The 26,576-nt window shown below is 37.8% G+C and overlaps 1 protein-coding gene across 4 annotated transcripts in view; it reads left to right on the top strand.

Annotated features, from left to right (window-relative positions):
- Nucleotides 1-10,117: 10,117 nt before the first annotated feature.
- The window catches only part of CEP350 (centrosomal protein 350), a 261,140-nt gene continuing 244,681 nt past the window's right edge, over nucleotides 10,118-26,576 (top strand). For 2 of the 4 annotated variants that reach the window (XM_037825243.1, XM_037825242.1), the window contains exon 1: nucleotides 10,118-10,418. The gene's annotated coding sequence lies outside the window, so the exon portion shown is untranslated. The remainder of the gene's footprint in view (nucleotides 10,419-26,576) is intronic. The other 2 variants (XM_037825245.1, XM_037825244.1) reach the window with 1 other exon arrangement.

Here is a 26,576-nt window from a genome sequence, read left to right as displayed (position 1 = left end):
ACTTCCTGAATCCTAATTACATTTATCGACTACAACCAGTAACTTGAAAACAGACTGGGGGAAAGTATGGGGCTACCATTAATTTAGCTGTCTGTCCCATAGTTGCAACAAATCTTCAAGTCATATCTTGTACCTCAGAAAATATACACATACTTTAAAACCAGAATCCTTGTGAACGCTAGGACAACAAAGGTTGAATTCCTTGTTCTAGAGTCACGGGGCAAGTCAGTGTGAGTAGAAGGTTTGGAATCAGATGTGGGTTGGATCAACAATGCCCTGTTACTCAAATATGAAAGTCTCAGTTCCTTATAAACCATGAAGCATTTTGTCACCAAGACTTCATTCTCAGCAACCTGTTCATGTAAATCAATGTTGTTTATAGATTATTTAGAATGGGAATTTCAAGATCTCTTTTAAAGCCATAAAATAAATTCCCAGACCATTCCAAAATAAGTTTGTGCTTATTTGGGCTTGTTTGCTGCCAAATTCATTTGGCTGCAATGCAGAATGAAAATCTCTCTGTTCTCTTTATAGAAGAGTGATGTCTTGACTTTCACGGACAGTAATAAATCTTTTACCTAACAATAAGGCAAAACCAATCTGTTTTAATATTTATTCAACAAGAGGTTGTAAGTAAATTAAGTCAGAGAAAAGGGCTATTTTAATTTTACTAGAATTTGCTTAATTAGAATTTCTTCTCTTGTCAAGCTATGGCTTTCCACAATGGTCAAATAACTTTTTTCACATTTAAGAAGAGTAAGATTTCCCTAGGGAGCCACTGATGAGCACAAATCCCAAGTTTCTCTTTTTCTCTGAGTGGATAAACAATGCTGCCTTTTTGGTGTATTTTATCTATAACTCTGATAGCTGAATGCTCAAAGAACTTTAAGGTATATTTTACACTATGTATTTCTGATCAGCAATAGGCCCCATCACGTATCCTCTCATGGAATCTCAAAATCTCAGGCCAGTTCCTCTGAGCTGAGTCATGATCTCAGGACAGAGCGGCCTCCCTCAGGAGACAAATGCAATGTTGTTATACCTGGAGGCTTGTCCAGTGAAACACCAACTCTGTGTAGATGGTACAGTGCATTCTTACTGAAGGCAAACTCGTATTGTACTTTTCTTCTAGGGCTGCCAGAATAATTAAGCAAGTGGGTCAAAGCCCACTGCAAACACCACCATGAGGCATCATACCTAATTCTCATCTGGCACTCAGCTTGTATGCCCTGGTTTCACTGTTAGCATATTAACATAGTTCCATACTGGTTGTTAAATAGCTGCTGTTCCTCAACAACCTGATCTGCAAGATCTAACAACCAAGGAGTTCACACTCACACAACAGGGGGCCTCTTACCTTGCTCCATTCGAACTGGCTTCCAAAACTTTAGTGGTTGTTATACATTTTAAATAACACTCCTTCTTAATATACATGTGGAAATAAAAGCAAATTACATGACAAATGCAGCTACAAATAAATTAGCTATGAATTACAAATATAACTTCCAGTCACCAATGCTGCACAAATTATCCTGAAACTTAGTGACTTATAACGGCAATATTTATTTTGCTCACAAGTGTACAATTTGGGCAGAATTCTGTGGTGCAGCTTGCCTCTGCACCACTTGAAGTTAGTGGGAGTGGTTTAACGGCTGGGAATGGAGTCATCTGGAATCATTATTCCATGAATATGTTTGGTGGTTCATTCTGGAAAGACTTAAACAATTGAGAGTGGGAATACCTGGAGCTCCTTGGGCATCTTTATCCTTATGTGGTCTTCCAGCATGGAAGCCTCAACTGGACTTCTTTCATGTCAGATCAGGATTCCCAAGGCACATGTCCAAAGAGAGAAAGCACCAAACGAATCTATATTGCCTTCTATGACCTAACCTCCAAAGTCACATAGCATCACTCCTGTGATACTCTATTGGTTGAGGCAGTTACAAAAGTCCATCCAAGTTCAAGAGGGGACAGAGAGCCCATCTCTCAACGGAGGAATGTCAACCTCACATTATAAGAAGAATATGCAAGATGATATATACTGATGCTGCTATCATTGGAGAATACCATCCACCACAATAACTTTTTATTGAAAGTTTTTTAGAATGGCTAGCACTTGCTGCTCTACTTTTAGAATAGATCCACTTATTGACCATTCTTCTTTTTTTTTTTCTTGACTTGAAAAAGCTATTTTACTCTTAGAGTAATGTAAACATGCATATCTAATTTCCAGTTTTTAATCCCCCTAAATTTTAGTGTTATGAATTTTTAAAAGGCATATAAAGTAAGTCCAACGTAAAAATAAGAATTTTAGAAATTCTATCTTATACCTAGAAAGTTTTTGACAAAAAAACATGCAATGGAAATGCGACTAATAAAATTGCCATAGAAGACATTTTAATTGTTTGGCTTGAGTTAATCCACATTTGGACAAGATTAGCATTATCTCAACTTTCTTTTTGCTTGGAACTAGCTGTACTGCTTTTCCACCAACAGTCTTCTGCTCATAGGAATTTAGGTAGGGAGTGGCTGAGTTGAGGCAACAAGGTGATTTCTACTGGTGTGGGACAGCTGCTTAGAGCCAGGAGGGGGGTAGAGGTGATTTTACCCCACCATTACCTAGACAGTAGTCACTCCTTACCTAACTGCAGCTAATTTCCCTCAAAGGAAGTTGATGCTAGTTTTCTTGAATATAAACTTTGCCTTAAATTCTGATATGAAGAATGTTTGTTTTATGCCTAGCGTTACAAAGTTGAAGTTTCTTGACCCCCAAATCGGTGGGATATCATTTTGAATGAAGTTAAATTCTTGTGCCCTTTTACTCTCCCATCTTGGCTGTTCTTCCTCCCACCCTCTGCATGCATTTTAAAATTCCTATTGTTTTCTTTTTTAAATGTCTTATTTAATATTCTGGAAATAAAAAGGCTATAAAGAATAGTAACATAAACATCTGTATAGCCACATCCAGGTTAAGAAATAAAACGTTACCAACAGAGTTGAAGATCCCTGTGTTTGCTTCCACTTACCTCCCCCCACACACTGATTATACACATTAATACCCTTTTCCTTCTGCTCCTTCAGACTTGATAACTTTTCTCTGTTTAGCTTTATGCCTTTGCATTTTTAATCTTTTACTACATTTGCATGTATCTCTAAAAAATCTATCCTATTTTTGTGCATATCTTTGCTTTCTATCAGTGTTGTCATACTGTATGTATCCTTCTGAAACTCGCCTTTTAAAAAGTATATTTGTGAGACATATTCTTTAACTCATTTCACTGCCGCTTAGAATTTCATTGTATGAATATTCCTCAGCCTACTTACCTTTTCTCCTAGTGGTGGACATGTTATTTCCTATTTTTGCTATTATAAGCAGGGCTTCAATAAAAATTCTTGAACTTATCGCTTTGTGCACTTGGGTGATTTTCATGTGGCAGTGAATTGTTTAATACAAATCTGCAACGAGATAAGAAGCTTGTGTCAGAATATAAATCAACCATTTCATTCATCAAAGTCTTACCTGAAAAAAATAAATCAGCCACCTAAACAGTATGCTTAGTGACAGCTGATTTATATCCCTGTACAAGCTCTTTATCTTACTGCGTGGTCCAGTAACAAAAAATTTAAGGATGTGAGGTCCTAGGCACATCTTCAGTTTTACTGCGTATCTCCAAAATCATTGCACCAATTTACACTGCTATCAGAAGTAAGTAAAAATTCTGATTGCTTCACATCTTTGCCAACATGTGGTATTATCAGATCTTTTAATTTTTGCCAATCCAGTAGGTGTGAAATGATTTCTCATTATAGTTTTATTTTCTTTTCCTGATTACTAGTGATGTTGAGTATCTTGTTATATATTTTTTTAATTTTAGTTTTTTTTTTAATCACTGAACTTTGCTGGATGGTTGCTCCAATTTTCAATTTTTTTCTGTATTCATTTATTCCTTTAATTCAGTGTTCCAAAGGTGGACCATAACTGGTTATTGCTTTTTTATCCCTGCCTTTTTCTATGTCTTTCCTCTACTATTATTCTATTCCTGCCTGTGGAATGTTATTGATAACCCCATGACTGGTTTTCTGCTTTTCTACTCTATTGTCACTCTTTGATGGCTCAAGTTCTTTTGGAATTTCTACTTTTGGTAAAAATCGTGTAACTACATCTTGAACAAGCAGGACTCCTAGGGTATACTCATAAAAGCAACTTAATTTTGTTTTCCTACTGTCCATCTACACCTGTACCATGGGAGAAATTTTTCTCTTACTCCTGGACAAAATGTAGGCTGGTTTTGTTACTTTTTTGTTCAATTTTAGTTAATAGAAAGTCCTGTATGCCATTAGATTACAAACAGTGTTTGTAAGGCCCAGCCCAACGTATGGATCAGCATTTCAATTTCTGTTCAAAGGTACGACTTCTTCCACCCTCTCTTATCTAGGGCTTTCTGCAGTTGGGCTGTCTGCTTCTAGGGAGGCAGCATGGTCCTTTTCTCTTTTTCTGTCTGGACAACCTGCCTTTTCTGAGGCTTGTTAGTTGCAATTTCTGCTCTTCTTTGAGTATCAGGTAGGGACTTGGGGAGGGAAGAGTGGCAAGGGAAACAGAGACATCTTGTAAAGTGGCTTTGTTCCTGCCGGGCTTAGTAGATCTTTGAAGCCAATTCTTTCTCGTGTGGGTATTTCCAAGGGTTCCTCAAAATCCCCCCTACCAGACGTCTGCGGCTGCAACTCCTTGCATGTGTGTACTGCCTCTCATTCAGCTGACTCCTCCAATCCTCCCTCATCTTCTGTCTCCAACCAAATTCCCCATAGCCTCTCTGTCTGGGGTCCACTCACCCTGGCAGGCCAGCCATCTTCGGAAGATTCCTTTAATTTTAATTTCTTTAGTTTTTTTCCAGGCAAATGACTATTACTTATTTATTTTTCTCTTTTTTTAAATTCAATTTTATTGAGATATAGTCACAAATCATGCAGTCATACAAAGCATACATTCAGTTGTTCACAGTACCATTATATAGCTGTGCATTTATCACCAAAATTAATTTTTGAACATTTTCATTACCACACACACAAAAATAATAAGATTAAAAATTAAAGTGAAAAAGAACAAAGTAAAAAAGGACACTGGGTGCCTTTTTTTTCTTTTCTTTTTTTTTTTTTGGTCCCCATTTTTCTACTCATCTATCTACACACTGGACAAAGGGGAGTGTGATCCGCATGGCTTTCCCAATCACATTGTCACCCCTCATAAGCTACATTTTTATACACTCGCCTTCAAGATTCAAGGGTTCTGGGTTGTAGTTTGATAGTTTCAGGTATTTACTGCTAGCTATTCTAATTCATTAGAAACTAAAAAGGGTTGTCTATATTGTGCGCAAGAGTGCCTCTCGGCTCTTTTGGAATCTCTCTGCCACTGAAGCTTATTTCATTTCCTTTCACATCCCACTTTTGGTCAAGAAGATGTTTTCTATCCCATGATGCTGGGTCTAGATTCCTCCCCAGGAGTCATATTCCACGTTGCCAGGGAGATTTACTCCCCTGGGTGTCAGATCCCATGTAGCGGGGAGGGCATTGATTTTACCTGTAAAGTTGGTTTAGCTAGAGAGAGAGGGCCACATCTGATCAACAAAGAGGCATTCGGGAGGAGGCTCTTAGGCACAATTGACTATTATTTATTTTTAGTTTTAAAATTTTATTCTTTTGAATTATTAATATATTCTCACTGTTGGTTCAAAATTCAAAAAGTACAAAAGGGTATGAATAAGCCTTCCTCTTATTCCCTTGTCTGGTTTCCTCCCATGTAGACAGCCAGTGTTGGCAGTTTCTTGGGTATCCTTGTAGAGATATTTTGTACATGTACAAGCAAATATTATATATATTTCCCACTATTTTGTGTGTGTGTGTAACACAAATGGTAGCATACTCTTCATGTGGGATTCTTTTTACAGTGATCTGAGGCCAACATTCCTACTTCAGGTCCCTCTTCTGGTCCCTGGGATTTATCAACTCCCCCTTAGAATGGGAACAATTAACTTCTCTGGCACTGTCCTCCACTCTGCTGGTAGGGCTGCTCTAGCTTTTTCAGATCTGAATCCAGCCTGTGGCTACTCGGCCTCCCAGATTCTGGTACACACATCAAGCTTTCCACGTCATCTCCTTGAAGCCCCTCTCACTAACTTGATGTAAGGCAACAGATACCTCTTTAACCCACTGCCAGTTCTCTCCAAAGAAGTCCTCCTCTCAGATCCTCTCAATTGAAAATCACTTGATCCTTCATACTAATGACCTGGTTGAAGGGTCCCAAATGAGGGGCCCAAGAGTCGTGTAACTGGACTCATATTTTTCCTTTGAGAATTTGCATCTTGGAGGTCTGTCTCACAATTTATTTTGGTTGATGATATCAGTTTATCTTAGGACCTCACTCAAAAATTCCAATTTGATATCCAGTGATAGTCAAATATGGTTGAAAACTGCCTTTGTAGATATTCCTGTTCTCTCTTGATTTAATGTCACAGAAGTTTCTCTGACCAAGATTTCCTTGGCTTGTGTGCACACACACACACACCCAACCAAATATTTGTATATATGAAGACAGATGGCTGTATCTCTATTTTTGATCAGAGGAAGTTCTTATTGATAAGCTTCAGTTTTTCCATATTTCTGCACAGGATATCAAATCCCTGAGAAAAGTTCAAGAATAAGCTAAAAGACTGAATCTGGAAAAAAAAAGTAACCAGAAATTTGGTATTTGCCTAACTTATTGGAGTTGAAGGAAGACTCGCAATCTGAATGACTGAATTCATTGTTGAAAAGATGGTGGACAAGTTTACAGATCAGGTTTGGCACTCAGGCCTGGCACTTCAGTAGCAATGCCTTTCACCAACCCTGACACATAATTTTATCCAATTAACTATAAATAGTGAATGACATCATTATATTACCATAGTTGTATCTATCCTTTATTCAATTTGTTATGTCTAGAGATCAATGTCAAATTTCACATTCTCAGGAGAGACATACAGCTATTCACCCAAAATGTAATTAAATTCCACAGACATTCAATTCAATTCAACAAATCAGTGCAAGGCACTGATTCCATTTGTAAAAAAAAAAATAGGAAAAATAGCCAACTTTTTTGAGTACCTACTGTGTGCCAGGTACCATGCTATGTTCTTTACATACTTTATTTCTTTGAATCCTCACACAGCCCTGTGAGGTAGGTATTATTATAATCTCTATTGCACACATGTGGAAACTGAAGTACAAACAGGTAATGTACCTCTACCATAGTTATATGGCTAGTAAGTAGCCCAGCTGGGCTTCAAACCCAGGCCTGTTTGACTCCATTGTTCATGCTCTTAGTCCACTAAGAAGGAGACAAAGGTCTTTACAGTCTAATGACAATGATGATGTGTAAAACAAATGCAGAACTATTGATAGTGGATACTGTCCTAAGGGAAGTACACAGCAGCATGGAGTTCAGGGATGAAGGAGCACCTGCAAAGTATAAGCATGAAATTTTTCCTGTAGGAGGTAGCTTTTGAGCTAATACTAAAAGGCTGTGGCAGAAATTGTGAGTTTGGGGTGGTATGTGTTCCAGGTTAGGGAACAAAGCCCTAGAGGTAAGAATGAACAGGTCATGCCTGAGATCCAGTTTGGCTCGAAAGTGACATCCAATTAGGGAATTAATAATAGTAACTATTTATTTCTATCTTTTATGTGCCCATTCCTTAAGACAACCCTTTCGGTAGATATCATTAGTCTCAATGTACAGATGACAAAATGGAGTTTCTGGGGGGGGGGGTCATAGGACAAGTAAGTGATGGAGCCAAGATTAGAATCAGAGTCTTCCTGACACCACAACCCAGCCTTTTCTACTTTATGATGCTGCCTTTCTTCAGGGAGACTGAAAGCTAAGCTGGTGGCATATCAAGAAAGGTCTTGATAGCTGAGGGGAGAAGTTTATATTTACATTGGCAGGTAGAAGCAGAGCAGGGCTAAAACCCAAGCTGGGCTCTAGGAAACCTAACACAATCATTTGGGCAGTAGAAATGAGAGACAATTAGAAGGGCAATGCTGCGTCTAGACAAAAGGGGAGTAGATAAAAGAAACATGCATCAATGATATTTAAAGACTTAACAAATTAGGTAGGAGCAAGGCAGAGAGAGGAATATATAATATTTTTGAAATTTTGAGCCTCTCAGTTCTCAGAATGGTGGTACCATTAAGAGAAAAAAAGAGGGCATAAGAAAGAGTTATCTTTGTGGGTCTGAGGGAAAACGATAAACTTAATTTAGGAGATGGAGCTCCTAATGACTTTTGTCTCCGTGTAGAGATTGATAACAAGCAATTGGAAATTGAAGTCGGAAGTTTGGAGCCAAGTTCCACGTATCCAAAGAGAGATGAGAGAATACAAAGTAAGAAAAAAAAAGTGCAGAAAAATCCAATCTTGGTGTCTACATGACAAGTAAGAAGGAGAAAGGGGAGCCGTGTCCAACACCTACTATGTGCCTTGCACAAGCTTGTTCCAGAGATGAATTACTCTCACGTAACTATGAGCAAATAACACAGGACTTAATATACTCAAGAACCAATCTGTAAGGTATAAACAGCAAAAGTTACGGGATGTTAAGAAAAGAGAGAAGTTGATATGGTTGGAGGTATTTGGAAGGTGAGGGAGAGGGAGGAGAGAACCACAAGGTACAAGAGGTGAAAACTGTACATAGAGTGATAAAAGTGTTACACTGCTCCATACACAGTAGCAGCAACTTTTGGTGTTTTCTCTGTTGCCCAAGAGTTAGCATGGGGGTGGGGCAGAGTGGAAAAGTATGAATACACTTTGGAGCAAGGGAGACCCCAAATCTTGTATCTGCCTTTTACTGATGGTAAAATATTGCATAAATTACTCAGCTCTTCAGACTCTATTTCCTCTTTTTTTAAAATAAAGAGTTTAATAATTTGTTGTATGAATTCAGTAAAATAACATATGCATAACATCAATTTCACTGCTTCACACAGAAAACCTAAATAACTCTTATGTTGTTTTACTTGCTACCACTTTTACCTTTGGGATACCACATTTGCTGTTGCTCCCTCCACCCACCTTCCTTTACACATTTTATATATGTGTAGGATTTTTGTACATTCACTTATCTCTTATTGGGCACAGGACCTACAAAGAGAAAATAGTCACAGTTGCCTCCTTTTTTGATAGGATCAACCATTTGTTGGGTTCCTACATGGTCTTAGTCACTGTGGTAGGCACTGTTGGGGTATAGAGAGATATAAGGAATCTTAAAGCCCTCAAGACACTTCGAGAGACAGTTTCTGGGTTAATAACGATGGGTGTTCAGAAGGTAGAGAAAAGCGACTAAGGGAGAGCTAGCATGCAGTGAGCAATTAGTGGAAGGTGGCATTATTTGCAGAAGAGGTGGGGAAAGAGGATAAAGATATTAGAAGATATGGTAATTACAGTGGGTTTCTTAAAATACAGTAATATTAATGCTGAAACCTAATGGGAAGAAACTCCGATTTACTTGCTTTGGAGTTATAAACTACTAAACTGAGTGCATGCTAAACAGAATTGTAACCTTCGCGAGTAAAAGGGCCATGGTGACAGCAGAGGGTAACTGCAGCAGCAGCAGAGCTGCAATTATTCTGAAACTGACTGAAGTAAATATGATTTATTTGGACAATTGGTGAAACACTGTAAATCTCAGAAGCTACCGTTTCTAGATTTCGAGTTCATCCCTGTCAAGCCCGCAACCTGTTTCCTTGGCCACGGGTGATATGCGCAGCCAGAAGGCCGAATTAGCGTTAGTCAAGACGACTGAGGTGTCCGCTGCGGATACACTTTGGCTCCTCCGGAGTTCAGCAAGGCGCCAGCTTCGCCACATTAAACATGGCGGCCTCGAGGCTCCTCTCTTCGTTTTATCTTCTTCTCACCTTCTGGCCACACTCAACATGGCCCTGACCCAATGCAGCGTTCTGGCTGAACCGTCTCGGGGAGGTTCTCGCGAGGTTTCCCTGGTCCCCGATTGCTCCCGCCCTGCCTCGCGCCACCGCCGCCGCCACAGCCGCTGGCGCCGCTCCTCCTCCGTGTCAGTTGTTAGGCTGTAATGGCGACTGGGCCGCTGCTGCCGAAGTGACTCCCGGGCGGGGGAGCGGGGCCAGACCTGCGCCAAAGGGAACTGCAGAGAGCTGCAGCTCAGCGGGGAGCTTGTGTGGGGGAGGGGAGGCAGCTTTTCCGCCTCTCCTTCCTGCCCTGTAGACCGGCGGATCCCGGGAGCCGGTGCGAGGTGCGTCCCCGGAGCGGGGAGGCCAGGCCGGGCAGCCCTGGGGCCGGTCAGGGCGGCGTCACTTCACCCTCCGCCAGGCCCCGCGGTATGCACCGTGGGAGCCGAGGGCGGAGGCGACACACTCAGGTGAGCTGCGGGAGGACCCGGCTGGGCCGTAGAAGGACACGGCTTGGACCGTGGGCACTCGCTTAGCTTCCCCTGCCTCTGTCCGCGGTGCCAGGTCCCTGGCGGTGGCGAGAAAGGCGGGGCGAGGCGCCGGGGAGCTTGGTGTTCCCCTTGGGGAAGCTCCCTGGGTCCTGAGGTTTTGCCGGGAGGTCCATCCTTAGACTGGGTTTTCGGGTTCCAGCGATGCCTAAGACGGGATTTCCCTACTTACCTGCAGATCCTCCACCCTGTCCTATCGCCTGCAAAAGATGTAAGATACCTCTGTCGCCTTGGTCTCCAGAGAAGTGTCGCTTCTTCATTTGGTGATTAGGCATATTTTGGGAAATTCCGGGGAACTGGCTCCAGCGGTAGGGGCTGCAGTTTCTGTTCTTTTTCGGTGGGGATAACATTCTCAAGAATAGGAAAAAACTTTGATCTGCTGGTGCAGTCTAGCAGTTGTTAAATGTAGTCTACTGGTTTATGCATAGATGATTTAGGAGGCGATTTAAAAAGCTTTGCGCTTTTAAAGTTGTCAGTATTTTTCTCCGCTCTCCTTTTAAATGAAGCCCAACATACTGAATAATAACGCTAATACCATGGATATGGGTTGGAATTTGTCTGGAGTTTTAGTTTTCAAACAGGAGGTTGCACACAGGCATAGATTTTAATGTGGTTTTAGTGTAGTAGCAAATCCTTCATCTAAGAAAAAACAGGTTGTCAGGAATAGTGATCAGTACTCACGTACTCCACCTGCTTGTTTTGTTTTATTTTAATGGTGGTCCTTGTTTTGAATTCGGTGAAGCCGTTAATAGTTATGTTGCTATGTTAACGATACCTCCTGCCCTGCATTTTAAGGATTTTAAAGGAAAGGGTCTCTTTGGCAGACGTAGAAACAGTCCAGAATGTTTTCTAAGAAACAATAACAAAATGCTTAAAACTGTCCTTCATTTAAAAAATTTCCTAGTTTAAAGTATTGTTTTAAACAAGGCTGCTGTTAATAACATGGGACTGTGACTTGGGGGATTAGTTGTTAGACCTATGCCAGAAGTTGCTTCAAACTCACCGGCCTATAATAATTGGTTTCTGTGTGCTGAATTGACAGACTCCCTTCAGTGTAATAAAATAAACTGACCGTTGAATGCTTATTGCTTTAAATTTAAAATACCTTAAACAGAAAATAAGTGTCAAGCTAGAATACATTGTATGTGTGGGTAAATACATGTGTATCTTGTCTACTCATAGTCACACGCAAAACTTTTGTTTGTGTTTGTAGTAATAGTGAGCTATAATTTGTAAACAGTTCATACGTATGTGAAAGAATTTCTCTGGTTGTATTTGAGATATGTATTATTTGAGATAAATATATACATTTGTGTAGCTTTAGGTAAGAGGGTTAATTCTTGAACAACCAGCCTGTTGGGGAATAATCAATTTATGAATTATGAAGTTTTTGAATTTTTTTCTTCTGCCTCTGATTGCCTATTTTATGATACTTTTACGATATCATGGACAGAAGAAAGGAGATGAAGTCCCCATATAGCTAATTTTGTTACTTATTAAATTGCTTTAAGTTTTGAGTGCAAAAACTGACATTTTTTGGTGTGCTTCCACATTATTTTATTTAGTCTTCCCTCCTACGCAGTAGTATGGCAAATAGCCTTATTTTGCAGTTTGGAAACTGACAGATAAGAAAATTCATTTGCTTATGTGAATTCTGCTCTTATTTCTATAGATAACATAGAATTAATTTTTTATTAAATGTTAATATGCCTTCTGACATTTAATATTGTAAAATCTGAAAATATTTTATTTTTCTTCCTTTTAACATGCTAGTTGCTTCTTATGCTGATGATTGTCACTTCTTTAAACATTTTTGTAGTGTTTTCTTGTTAACAAGTCAGAATTATTACAATGGATTATTTTTCTAATTACATGTACTTTTTGTTCGAACAAGGTTCATAAGAAATTGCAGTTAATTTGTTGTCTTTCATTTTGTTTTGTTACGCATGGTTCTTTTGTCTTTGGTTCTTCAAATAATTTATACTCTTGGTTTTGTAAAACAAATATTCAAGCCACATGATCAGGGGCATAACTGAAAAGTAGTAATATGTTGGTGATTTTATTGTGGAGACAACTGATGATTTAAAAAGTTAACTCTCCCTCTACAATTGTGATTGCTATTTTTGCAGTGTGAAGTTGTAAAATTTTCTTTATTGACTTACACCACGTTAGGCAATTTTCAGTGCCACAAATATTCTGAAAAAAATGAATAATCAAAAGAGTGCATATATTTTTTTCTACACTGATTTTTTTGTTGTTGTTCATTGTTATCACAGTGTGATTTTACACCTTCTTGTTGTATTTTTGTGTGTTTTTTTTTTTGCCTTTCTTGTCTAATCTGTAAATTCCATGATGGCAGAGATGCTCTATTGACTACTATACTTCCAGTACCTAGCACATAGTAAGCTGGTCAATAAATATTGGTTGCATAAATTGACTAAAGAGTGATCCTTGGATTGCATTTTAAAAAACAAAACAAGAACTGGTTCACAGTTCCAAGGCACAACCTCAGTTCTTCTTAGGAATATACTCCAGAGGTATGTTCAAGTTTTCTAGGTAGCAGGGGAATGATAGTTTGGGATTAAAAAGCCAATGAAAATAAGCCACAGGTGGATCCTGAAAACTTTATAGACTATTATAATGATTTGCCTAGGTGCTGTGAATAGTCATTATAATTTAAAGAAAATAGAAGCTTGAAGACCCTGACCTGTTCTACTAGTACTATAATTATATGCTCGTAATGACTTTGACACTTCTTAAGTACAGCTTTGGGAATTTTAAATCTTAAATGCCAGCTAGTCCAATCGCCATGATTTATGGATAAGAAAACAGAGGATCACATAGGGGAACTATCTCACTCATAGTTGGTTTCACAACTGGAAGAAGAATCCATAACAACTGCTAAGTCTACATTTGTTCAGTGTGTCAGATAATAACACATCTGAGATGACTTAACCTTTGGATAATTGTGATCAACCTAGCAGTCTATTTTACCTCAGTATTAATTAAAAACTTAAATAAGCTTGTTTTCATTAATCAAAAATATTTGTTAATTTATAAATGAATCTCAACCCCTTCCCTTGTTATTGGGACTATAAATTTGTACAAATGGAATAACCTGAAAGGCAATTTGGCATCACCTATCAAAATTAAAAGTGCACATACTCTTTGATAGAGTAATTTCACTTTTGGGAGTTTATCCTACAGAAATTTTAACACAAGAGCACAAGAATAAATTTATAAGGCTGTTCATTGTAACATTATTACAGGTAAATGACAATAACTTTACAAATAACAAAAATGTCCTAAATGTCCATTGGTAGGGGAATAGTTAAAATTATAGTATGTTTATGCAGTGAAGTACTCTGCAGTTATTAACAGGTTAAGGGATATTTCTATTTATTTTATGGGAAGCAACTGTGTGTATCCTTAGGCTTATGGACCACAGTTAGACTTTCTGGGTTCAAATCCTGACCGTACCACTTACTAGCTGTGACCATTAGCAAATTACTTAACCTCATCTATAAGGTGGATATGATAATAATTCTTAACTTTACAGAGCTGTTGTGAAAATTAAATTACTTTAATGTTTAAGCCCTGAGTACTGTGGTTAGCATGTAGTAAGCACCACATAAGTGTTTACTATTCTTATTTATTGACATGGAAGAATGCTTTTGATATAATGTTGAGTGAAAAAAATAAGTTGCAATACATTGTAGAATATGATTCAATTTTGTAAGCAAAACAAAACAAAACAAAACAAAAGAAGTGTAGTTTGGTTTTTGGTTTTGAATGTGTATAGAAAAAGGTCTGCAATGATGGACATTAAGCTGTTAGCAGTGGTTATCCCTGGGGAAGTGGATGACTTTGCTTTTTAACTTGTTTATTTTGTCTCATTTTTATAATTTTTACAATTCTTTTTCCAAAAAGGGACATATGAAACAGATTTTTCTTCTTTTATGCAGTGACATAAATGTATTTTTTAAATTAGAGCATTTGTAGGTTTACGGAAAAATCATGCAGAAAGTATAAGTTTCCTTCTCATGCACACAGTTTTACCTGTTACGAACATTTTGCATTAGTGCAGTACCTTTGTTACAATTGATAAAACATTATTATTATAATTATACTTTTAACTGTAGCTCATAGTTTCTATTAGGCTCACTTTTTTGTGTTGTACAGTTCTATAGGTTTTGCTTTTTTCTGATGACTAAAATTTCCTATTTTGTCCACTTTCAATTATACAATTCAGTGGTGTTGATTACATTCACAAACTTCCATCATCATCAGCCTTTGCCACCACTTTTCCATCACCCCAAACAGAAACTCCCTAACAATTAAACATTAATTCCCCATTTTGCTGCCTCCCGCCAGCTCCTGGTAATCTCTGTTCCAGTTCCTGTGACTTTATGAATTTGTGTGTTCTTCTTGTTTCATATAAATGAGGTCATACAATATTTGTTCTTGTGTGTCTGGCTAATTTCACTCAGTATATCTTCAAGGTTCAATCGTGTCGCTTGCATCAGAATGTCATTCCTTTTTACAGCCAAGTATACTATGCCATTTTATGTATATACCACATTTTGTTTGTCCATTCATCTGTTGATGGACAATGGGCTGCTTTCACCTTTTGGCAATTAAGAATAATGCTTCTGTGAATATCAGTGTGCATATATTTGTTCAAGTCCCTGCTTTCAATTTTTGGGGTCTGTGCCTTGAAGCAGGATTGCTGGGTAATATGGTAATTCTATACTTAACTTTCTGAGGAACCACCAAATTGTTTTCCACAGTGGCTGCATCATTTTACATTCCCATTAACAGTGCACAAGGGTTTTTCTTTCTCCACATTCTCTTCAACACTTGTTATTTTCTGTTTTTTTTTTTTTTTTTTTTTTTAATAGTAGCCATTCTAGTGGGTGTAAGATGGTATCTCATTGTGGTTTTGATTTGCATTTCCCTGATGGCTAATGATGTTGAGCATCTTTTCATGTATTTTATTGGCCATTTGTATATCTTCTTGGAGTCTATTTAAATCTTTTGCCAATTTCTAAATTGGGTCGTTTCCCTTTTTGTTGTTGAGTTGTAGGAGTTCTTTATATAATCTGGATATTAAACCCTTGTCAGATATATGGTTTACAAATATTTTCTCCCATTTCATAGGCTGTCTTTTTACTTTCTTGATAAAGTCCTTTGATGTATGAAAGTTTTTAATTTTGATGTTGTCCCATTTATCTATTTTTTTTCTTTTGTTGCTCAGGCTTTGGGTGTAAAGTCTTAGAAACCATTGCATAACACAAGGCCCTGAAGATGCATCCCTATGTTCTCTTCTAGAAATTTTATAGTTTTGGTTTGTATATTTAGGTCTTTGATCCATTTGAGTTAATTTTTGTATGTAGTGTGAGGTAGGGGTCTTCTTTCATTCTTTTGCATATGACTATCTATTTCCTCCAGTATCATTTGTACTAAAGAGGATTTGGCATCCTTGTCAAAAATCAGTTGGCCATAGGCGTGAGGACCCACAGTAAGAGATATATTTTACTTGGGAACACAGTATGTGTGTGTGTGTGTGTGTGTGTGTGTGTGTGTGTGTGTAATGAAACAAAAGTTTCACTTAAAAATACTTACCCCTTCTTTCAGTACCCGCTGATATTTTCAATTATATTCTGTTTGGTTTCATTAAAAAATGCTGGTTCACTCACAAATTTTTTTTTTTTTAATGTACTAATGGGTCATGACTTCTAGCTTTAATGTTTCTTTCTCTGATTACTTGTAAAGTTAGACTATACTTTATACAGTAGATGCATCCCTGAAAATTTTGTGTGAATGCTCCATTTTTGTGTATGGAATTATTTTAAATGCTCTAGAGAAATAATGTAAAGCACATTTCATCATAAACAGAAGGATATTTTTGCAAACAGGGAATCTGTTTTATCTTTGGTAAGTTTGGGGCTTGGTGATTTTAAAGTTAGCTACTTACAATTTTTGTTGTACATGGGCTTGGAGAAGTTGCTTCTGGGATTGTAGTGTCTCTTTTTTTAAACTAGATTTTAAAATCATTCATGGGTATTAGCACTGGCTACAAGTTGATAGGCTTCATTTCATTCATGATTTTCATGAACAAGGAATGAGTATTTTATTAATGAATTTCTTTTAATTTTGGGATTGTTTCAAAATATAAAATCTGTATACACATACAATTATCTGGTTTATTATTTTATCTTTTTACATTTTATCATATAAGAAATTTTCTGCTTAGGAATGGCTAACCTCTTTATGTTACGAAATACCTGGCTAAATTTGTGGGTTTTTTTTCCCCCTGTTTGCTTTGGATTCTGCGACTATCAATGGACTATTTTAGCCATTGAGATTTATTCAGTCATTCAGCAAACTAATCTGGAGTATGTACTGTGTACTTACTTTGAATGGACTAGGGATATAAACAAGAATAAAAGATCATCCCCACAGTCCCATATAGGAGACAGATATGTAAATAATACAAAGGGGCAAGAAGAATGATTAAGTGTTGTGGACCCATAAAGAAGGACCAGCTACAGAACATCAAGGATTTAGGGAAGAATTCCAATAAAAGAAAAATTGTCTTTCTTTCTTTAAACAACCTGTAAATTAGCTACATTTTTGACTATGGAGGGAAACTTTCAAAATTATTTATTTTCCTTGTTTTTCCTCAAAAAAGTGATATGTGCATATGGCTGAAGAAAATTCAAAAGCATTTACATTGAAAAATGTGCTGTCTGTTCTGGATCCCTATTCCTCCTTCTTGGAGTTAACCATTGTTAAGTTTCTTGTATCAGGAAAGCTTTTGAAGTGCAAAGTTTTACACTTCAGGGCAAAAAATAACCCTAACTTGCAAACTGTAAGATACCTTTTTTGGGAAACATACCTTGAAAGAAATTTAGAAGAGTTCGTAATTAGGATAATCAGGTAATAGTTAAGCCCTTTTAAAGGGCCTTTTTTGTTTATTTCTGGTCCAGTTTGCTATCTTCATCTCCCTCTGATTTTGCTCTTTGTTTCCTACCAGTTTGGGACATTGTGTTTTCTGAGATCCTTATCCATGCTTATAGTTTCTTTTGGGTTTCCTGGATTACAGTAGGTTAGCCATGTAATTGTTTGTAAAAGTGATGCCAGAGTCCCAGGAGTTCTTGGAGAAGTTGAGACCTCAACCAGGGGCTGATGCTGTGAAGGTTCTTGACTCAGCCATAGGAAAGAATCCAAGGACTAGTTAGTGTGTACAGCCAAAGAATCCAAGGTCTAGTCATTGTGTACAGTCAAAATGTTTAATGCTTAGTGAAAGTACACACTTGAACGAGGTAAGTGTGGGCATTCCCCAAAGGAGGAGAAGCCCTCCAAAGTCTGGATCCTTGTATTATGAGGACTTGGAGGGCCCTTACCCCTCTGGTTATGCTACAAAGGGATTGATAAGCTACACTTTTCATTGGTTCTTTCAGGTGCCTACCTCAGTGAGGGCTAGGTGTGCGAGGGCTAGGGGTGTGTGTGTGTGTGTGCCAAAAGGAACTTTTTTTTTTTTCTTTTTTTTTTAAATTTTATTTTGAAATAAATTCAAAGTTACAAGAACAGTTGCAAAACAGTACAAACCCCATACACAGCATACCCTGACCCCCCTCCCCTGATACCCCGATCCACCAACTTTAACATGCTGTCACACCGCCATTTCACTCTTTCTTTCCCTCCCTCCCTCCCTATCATCCATCATCTATCACTCTGTCTTCTGAACATATGAGAGCTAGCTGCACCCATCCTTGAACAAACACTATAATTCACATATGCAATTCCCATGAACAAGAACATTCTTTTATGCAATCCCATTAAGCACGGCTAAGAAGTTCAAGAAATTCACCATTGATACAAAGCTCACATTCTGTATTTCCTTTTTTTTTTTTTTTTTTTTTTTTTCCTTCTGTCCCGACTCTGTCCCTTTGAGCCTCCTCTCCTCCATCCTCAGATCCCATCCAGGAGCATCCTTGGCATTCAATTGTCATCTATTTAGACTGTCTTTTTTTTTTTTTTTTCAGTTGTGGAAACATATATACAGCCTAAATCTTCCCATTCCACCCCTTCCCTAGCATTCCATTAGTGGGATTAATCACGTTTAGAATGTTGTAATGCCATCACCTTCCCACGATCCATTACTAGAAATTTCCCTGCACCCCAAACAGCAACCCTACAGTCATTTCTTAACTCCCCAATGCCCCTTCCCCCACTTCTCATAACTCATACTCTACTTTTCATCTCTATGGTCATATTCTCTGTGATAATTTCTTTCTGTTTACTGTGGGGCTTAAATTTAACCTCTTAAATCCATAACAATCTTGTTTTTCTTTGATACCAACTTAACTTCAGTAGGACACGTAAACTATGTTCCTGTACTCCTCCATTCCCCCGCCTTTATATAGTTCTTGTCAGAAATTACATATTTTACATTGATTCCAAAACCACTGATTTATCATTACAGTTTATAGATCCTGTAGGAAGTAAATAGTGGAGTTATAAATAAAAAATACAGTAGTATTGGTATTTATATTTACCATGTGATCTTTACTGGAAATCTTTATTTCAGTCAATTGTTTAGTGTCCCTTCCTTTCAGCCTGCTCAATTCCCTTTAGCGTTTCTTACAGGACTGATTACTGGTGATGAAGTCCCTCAGCTTTTGATTATCCGGGAATGTTTTTATCTCCCCCTCATTTTTATCCTCCAGGTGTTTGTGAATTCTCCAAGTCTCTGATGGTTATTGACTTCTATTTGTATTCCATTATGGTTGGAGAATGTGCTTTGAACAAATTAATTTTTTTTTTTAATTTATTGAGTCTTGTTTTTATGTCCCAGCGTATGGTCCCTTGTGGAGAAAGATCCATGATTGCTAGAGAAGAATGTGTGTCCTGGTGATTTGGGATGTAATGTTCTACATATGTCTGTTAAAATTTTCTGTATCTCTCTCTCCTTTCTTTGCTTCTCTGTTGGTAGGGCTCCCTTTAGTATCTGAAGTAGGGCAGGTCTTTTATTGGCAAAATCTCTCAGCATTTGTTTGTGAAAAATTTAAGCTCTCCCTCAAATTTGAAGGAGAGTTTTGGTGGATCAGGTATTCTTGGTTGGAAATTTTTCTCTCTCAGAATTTTAAATATGTCATGCCACTGCCTTCTTGCCTCCATGGTAGCCGCTAAGTAGTCACTACTTAGTCTTATGTTGTTTCCTTTGTATGTGGCGAATTACTTTTCTATTGCTGCTTTTAGAACTTGCTCCTTTTCTTCAGTATTTGACAGTCTGATCAGAATATGCCTTGGAGTGGGTTTATTTGGATTTATTCTATTTGGAGTTCACTGGGCATTTATGCTTTGTGTATTTATATTGTGTAGAAGGTTTGGGAAGTTTTCCCCAACAATTCCTTTGAATACTTTTTCTAGACCTTTATCCTTCTCTTCCCCTTCTGGGACACCAGTGCGTCTTAAATTTGGACGTTTTATTTTATCTGTCAAATCCCTGAGATCCATTTCGATTTTTTTTATTTTTTTCTCCATTCTTTCTTTTGTTCTTTCATTTTCCATTCTGTGGTCCTCTAGGAGGCTGAGTCGTTGTTCAACTTCCTCTAATTTTATATTATGAGTATCCAGAGTCTTTTTAATTTGGCCTACAGTTTCTTTAATTTCCATAAGATCTTCTATTTTTTTATTTACTCTTGCAGTTTCTTCTTTATGCTCTTCTGGGGTCTTCTTTATGTCTTTTATATCCTGTATATCCTGTGCCATGCTCCTCTTCATGTCCTTTATATCCTGTGCCATGCTCTCATTGCCTGTCTGTAGTTCTTTGATTAATTGCCCCAAGTACTGTGTGTCTTCTGATCTTTTTGATTTGGGTGTTTGGGTTTGGGTTACCCATATCATCTGGTTTTTTCATATGCTTTAAGATTTTCTGTTGTTTTTGGCCTCTTGGCATTTGCTTTACTTGATCTGTAATTTGTCAGAACTGCATCTTGGTGGCATACACTTTCTCTATCTAACCAGCAGATGGTGTCCGTGAGTCACCTGTTCTCCTCAAGTCAGTTCTCCCTACTTTGTCTTTGTGGTGTGTAGAGATCTGACTCTTGTGGGATCCAATAGGTGCACTTAATTTGGGTGTGTTGTTGGGGTGTGTGTCTGAGTGGTTAGGGAGGAAGAGCAGCTTTAATAATCAGACCTCCCAGGTGTTCCTGGAGATTTAAGGCTGTTCTCTGCCGCTGACCCACAAGTCCTTGGTATTGGTGTAGGTTCCCTGGGATTTCCAAGTGGTTCCCCCTTCCCTGCTGTGCTCTTCCAGAACCTCTGCTGAGAGGGGGCCATGCCGTGTCACAAGTGTGCACCGGCCTCCAGGGAAGCCCTGGGATGCCAGGCCATGCCGGGACGTTCCCAGCCCGCTTCAAAGGTGGTTGAATGGGACGCATTAACTTCCCCCTTTCTGCACAGCACTGCCCTCCCAGCTCCAGTTCAATCAGCCGTGGGTGTATTAAAGGCCACTGTCCATGGCTGACACTGTGGCGTGTGCGGGGTGCTGCGGGAAAGACTCCCCATCACACTGGGCTTCCCCTCGCGGCTCTGGGCTGTGGGTCCAGCCCCGGGCAGGAGCGTCCCCCGCCTGCCAGGGAGATGGTTGCAAGTCATTCGGTCCTTTCTCCCTTTGGCTCCCCTTTGCACCCCTGGGCCTGAGACAGTCAGCAGCGGGTATGGGAAGGGGTATCCTCCACACCAGACACCAAGGCGTTAGCCCAGCCTGCTCCCGTTGTATCTGCAGCTGCTCTTTGGCTTTTTTTTTTTTTTAAAAAAAGAACTAGTCCGTCTCCAAACGCCAACCCACCATTTCCCCACACCGCAGCATGGCTGAGGGACTTTCAGCCAACTCACTCACTTGTTTCAGAATGCAGACTCCTGGTTTCACCAAATGCACGGTCCCTGTAGATTTAGCAGACCTTGTCTGGCTGGTGCTACTCTGGAACTGGTGTTCTGGATCACTTTCTGGTTTTTATCTAGTATTTTTCATGGAGGTGTTTTTTTTGCCCTGTCTCACCTAGCCACCGTCTTAGGTTCTGGAGTTTTGTTTTTTTTTTAAATGCAATTTTATTGAGATATATTCATACACCATACGAACCATCCGAAGTGTACAATCAGTGGCTCACAGTATCATCAAATAGTTGTGCATACATCACCATGATCAATTTTAGAACCTTTTCATTACTCCAGAAAAAAATAAAAAAGAAAACTCAAAACATCCCATCCTCTTTATTCCCTCCTATTATTGACCCACAGTATTGGTGTAGTACATTTGTTACTGTTGATGAAAGAATATTAAGATTTTACTGTTAACTGTAGTCCATAGTTTTCAATAGGTACTTTTTCCCCCATATACCCCTCTATTATTAACTCCTTGTAATAGTGTCGTATATTCTAGTTCATGAAATAACTTTTTAACATTTGTACAGTTAATCACAGTCATTATCCACCAGAAGATTCACTGTGTTATACACTCCCAAGTTTTAGCCTCCAGCTTTCCTTCTGGTGACATACAGGGCTCTAAACTTCCCCTTTCCGCCACTTTCACACACCATTCAGCACTGTTAATTATTCTCACAATAACGTGCTATCGTCAGCTCTATCCATTTCTAAATGTTTAAGTTCACCCCAGTTAAGTATTCTGCACATATTAAGCAACCACACTCCATTCTTTAGCCTTATTCTGTGTCCTGGTAACCTATTCTATATTATATGCTATGAGTTTACGTATTATAATTAGTTCATATCTGTGAGATCATTAAATATTTGTCCTTTTGTGTCTGACTTATTTCATTTAACGTAATTTCCTCAAGGTTCATCCATGTGATAGCTGTTTTAGGACTTCATTCCTTCTTACTGCTGCATAGTATTCCATAGTATGAATATACTACATTTTGTTTATCCATTCATTTGTTGATGCACACTTGGGTTGTTTCCATCTTTTGGCAATTGTGAATAATGCTGCTATGAACATCGGTGTGCAAATGTCTGTTTGTATCCCTGCTTAAGGTACTTCCGGGTATATCCCAGGTAGTAGAATTGCCGGTTGTACGGCAACTCTAAACTTAGGTTTCTGAGGAACCACCAAACAGTCCTCTACAGTGGCTGTACCATTTTACATTCATCAGCAGTGAATAAGTGTTCAATTTCTCCATGTTCTCTCCAACAGTTGTCTTTGCCTGTTTGTCTAATAGACATTCTAGTAGGTGTGAGATGATATCTCATTGTGGTTTTGATTTGCATTTCCCTAATAGTGAAGCTGAGCATCTTTTCATGTGCTTTTTAGCTATCTGTATTTCCTCTTTGGAGAAGTGTCTATTCATGGCCTTTGCCCATTTTTTTTTTTTTAATGAAAAATTGAACACATTTATTCAATTTCTAACAATGCCCATTTTTTAAATTGGGTTGTTTGTCTTTTTAATGTTGAGTTGTAGGATTTCTTTATATATTCTGGATTTCAAACCCTTATCAGATATGTGGTTTCCAAATATTTCTCCCATTGAGTTGGCTGCCTTTTCACCCTTTTAACAAAGTCCTTTGAAGCACTGAAGTATTCAGTTTTGAGGAGTTCCCATTTATCTATTTTTTCTTTCGTTGCTTATGCTTTGGGTGTGAAGTTTTAAGAAACTACCACTTATCACTAGATCTTGAAGATGTTTCCCTACATTGGGAGTTTTATGGTACTGGTTCTTATAGTTAGGTCTTTGATCTATTTTGAGTTAATTTTTGATAGGGTGTGAGATGGGGTCCTTTTCCATTCTTTTGTTTATGGATATCCAGTTCTACCAACACCATTTATTGAAGAAACCGTTGTGTCCCATTAGGCTTGGGAGCCTTGTCAAAAATCAGTTGAACTTAGATCCGAGGGTTTATTTCTGAGCTCTCAATTCAATTCTGTTGATCTATATATCTGTCTTTATGTCAGCATCATGCTGTTTTGACCACAGTGGCTATATAATACGCTTTAAATTCAGAAAGCATGATGCCTCCCATTTCATTTTTCTTTTTCAATGTGTTTTTTGGCTATTTGAGGCCCCTTACCCTTCCAAATAAAATTGATAATTAGTGTCTCCATGTCTACAAAGCAGTCTGTTGGAATTTTGATTGTTATTGCATTGAATCTGTACATCAGTTTGGGTAGAATTGACATCTTAATGACATTTGGTCTTCCAGTCCATGAACACAGAATATCTTTCCATTTCTTCAGGTCCTCTTTGATTTCTTTTAGCAATGTTTTATAGTTTTCTGTGTACAAATCCTTTACATCCTTGATTAAGTTCATTCCTAAATATTTGATTCTTTTAGTTGCTATTGTAAATGGATTTTTTCCTTCATTACTTTTTCAAATAGCTTGTTATTGGTTACTAGATCTTTGCATGTTGATTTTGTATCCCGCCACTTGGCTGAAGTTGCTTATGAGCTCAAGTAGCTAGTAAGTTGTCATTTTTTAATGGATTTTCTAAATACAGGAACATGTCATCTGCAAATAGTGACAGTTTTACTCTCCTTCTTCAACTGGGATACCTTTTTATTTTCTTTCTTGCCTAATGAATCTAGTAGAGAATTTTCCTTGTACAGTGTTGAATAACAGTAGGTGACAGTGGGCATCTTTGTTTTTTCTCAGTCTTAGAGAGAAAGCTTTCAGTCTCTTACCATTGAGTATAATGTTAGCTGTGGATTTTTCATATATGCCTTTTATCATGTTGAAGAAGTTTCCTTCAGTTCTTACCTTTTCAACTTTTTTATCATGAAAGGATACTGAATTTTGTCAAATGCCTTTTATTGGTAAATCAAGATGATCATGTTTTTTTCCTTTTAATTTGTTAATGTGGTGTATTACTTTAATTGATTTCCTTGTGTTGAAACCACTCTTGCATACCTGAATAAAAACTCACTTGGTCATGGTGTATAATTCTTTTAATATGTTGTTGAATTCTTTTTGTAAGTATTTTGTTGAGGATTTTTCCATCTACATTTATTATAGAGATTGGTCAGAAGTTTTCTGATAGTATCTTTATCTGGCTTCGGTATTATGGTGATGGCTTCATAGAATGAGTTAGATAGTAGTATTCCCTTTTCAAGTTTTTAGAAGAGTTTGAGCAGGAATGATATTAATTATTCTTGGAATGCTCGGTAAAACTCACTTGTGAAGCTGTCCGATCTTGGGCTTTACTTTGTTGAGTAGGGTTTTTGATGATGATTTGGTCTCTTTACTTGTGATTGGTTTGTTGAGGTCTTCTATTTCTTCTTTTCTTTTCTTTTTTCTTTTTCTTTTTTTTTTTTTCTATTTCTTCTTGAGTCAGTGTAGGTTGTTTGTGTGTTTGTCGGAACTTGTCCATTTCATCTAAGTTGTCTAGTTTGTTAGCACACAATTGTTCATAGTAACCACTTATGATCTTTTTTTATTTCTTCTGGGTCCCATGGTAATGCCACCCTCTCATTTCTGATTCTATTTATTTGCAGCTTCTCTCTTTGTTCTTTTTCAGTCTAGCTAAGGGTTTGTCGATTTTATTGATCTTCTCAAAGAATTAACTTTTGGTTTTATTGATTCTTTTGTTTTTTCATTCTCCATTCATTAATTCTTGCTCTAATTATTTGTTATTTCTCCCTTCTTCTTGTTTGGAATTTGTTTGCTGTTTCTTTATCCAGTTTCTTCCAGTTGTCAGGTTAGGCCCTTGATATTGCTTTTAGCTCTTTCTTCCTTTTTATTGTAGGTGTTTAGGGCTATAAATTTCTCTCTCAGCACCACCACCTTTGATACATACAATAAGTTTTGATACATTGTGTTCTTGTTTTCATTGTCTCGAAATATTTACTGATTTCTCTTGCAGTTTCTTCTTTGACTCACTGATTGTTTAAGAGCATGTTGTTTAACCTCCATCTGTTTGTGTATTTTTCTGGGTTCTCCATGTTGTTGATTTCCAGTTTCGTTCCATTATGATCCAGAGAAAGTACGTTTGTGTAATTTCAGTCTTTTTTACTTTTATTAAGAGCTGTTCTGAGCCCCAGCATATGGTCTATCTTTGAGTATGTTCCATGAGCACTTGAGAAGAACCAGTATCATGTTGTTTTGGGATGCAGTGTTCTATATATGTCTTTTAGGTTTAGTTTATTTATTATATTATTAGGTTCTCTGTTTCTTTATTGGTCCTCTGTTTAGTTGTTCTCTCTATTGGAGGAGAGTGGGTGTGTTGAAGTCTACTATTTATGGTAGAGTGTCTATTACTACCTTCAATTTTGCCAGTATTTCCTTCATGTACTTTGGAAACACCTTGGTTGGTGCATGACAGTTTATGATTTGTATTTCTTCTTGGTGAATTGCCCTTTTGTTACTATATAGTGTCCTTTATCTCTTATAACATTTTGCATTTAAAGTCTATTTTGTCTGATATTGGTGTAGCTTCCCCAGCTTTCTTTTGATTACAACTTGCATGGAATATCTTTTTCCATTCTTTCACTTTCTTCCTATTTGCATCTTTGGGTCTAAGATGAGTCTCTTGTAAACAGCTGATAGAAGGATCATATTTTTAAATCTGTTCTGCCAATCTGGGTCTTTTGATTGGGAAGTTTAATTCATTAACATTCAAAGTTATTAGTGTAAGGGCAGTTCTTGATTCAGCCATTTTATCCTTGGATTTTTTCTTGTCAGATCTATTTTTTTGTTCTCTCTCTTTTTTTAATTCTCTAAGTTACCCTTATGAATATTCAATTCTGTACCCTCTCCAGACTTCTCTCTTCCTGTCTTTTTTTTTTACATCTGACAGGACACACCTTAGTAGTTCTTGGCTCATATAAACGAACTCTCTCAGCTTCTGTTTATCTGTGCATGTTTTCAACTCTCCCTCATTTTTGAAAGATAACTTTGCTGGATAGAGAATTCTTGGCTGGCAATTTTTGTCTTTCAGTATCTTAAATATATTGTACCACTGCCATCTTGACTCTGTAGTGTCTGATGAGAAATCAGCACTTAGTCTTATTTGGCTTCCCTTGTATGTGATGAATCGCTTTTCTCTTGCTGCTTTCAGA

The sequence above is a fragment of the Choloepus didactylus genome, chromosome 2 (assembly GCF_015220235.1).
Source record: "Choloepus didactylus isolate mChoDid1 chromosome 2, mChoDid1.pri, whole genome shotgun sequence".
NCBI classification, from domain to species: domain Eukaryota; kingdom Metazoa; phylum Chordata; class Mammalia; order Pilosa; family Megalonychidae; genus Choloepus; species Choloepus didactylus.
The sequence above is the reverse complement of the archived record's forward strand: the minus strand, read 5'-3'. Positions and strand labels throughout refer to the sequence as shown.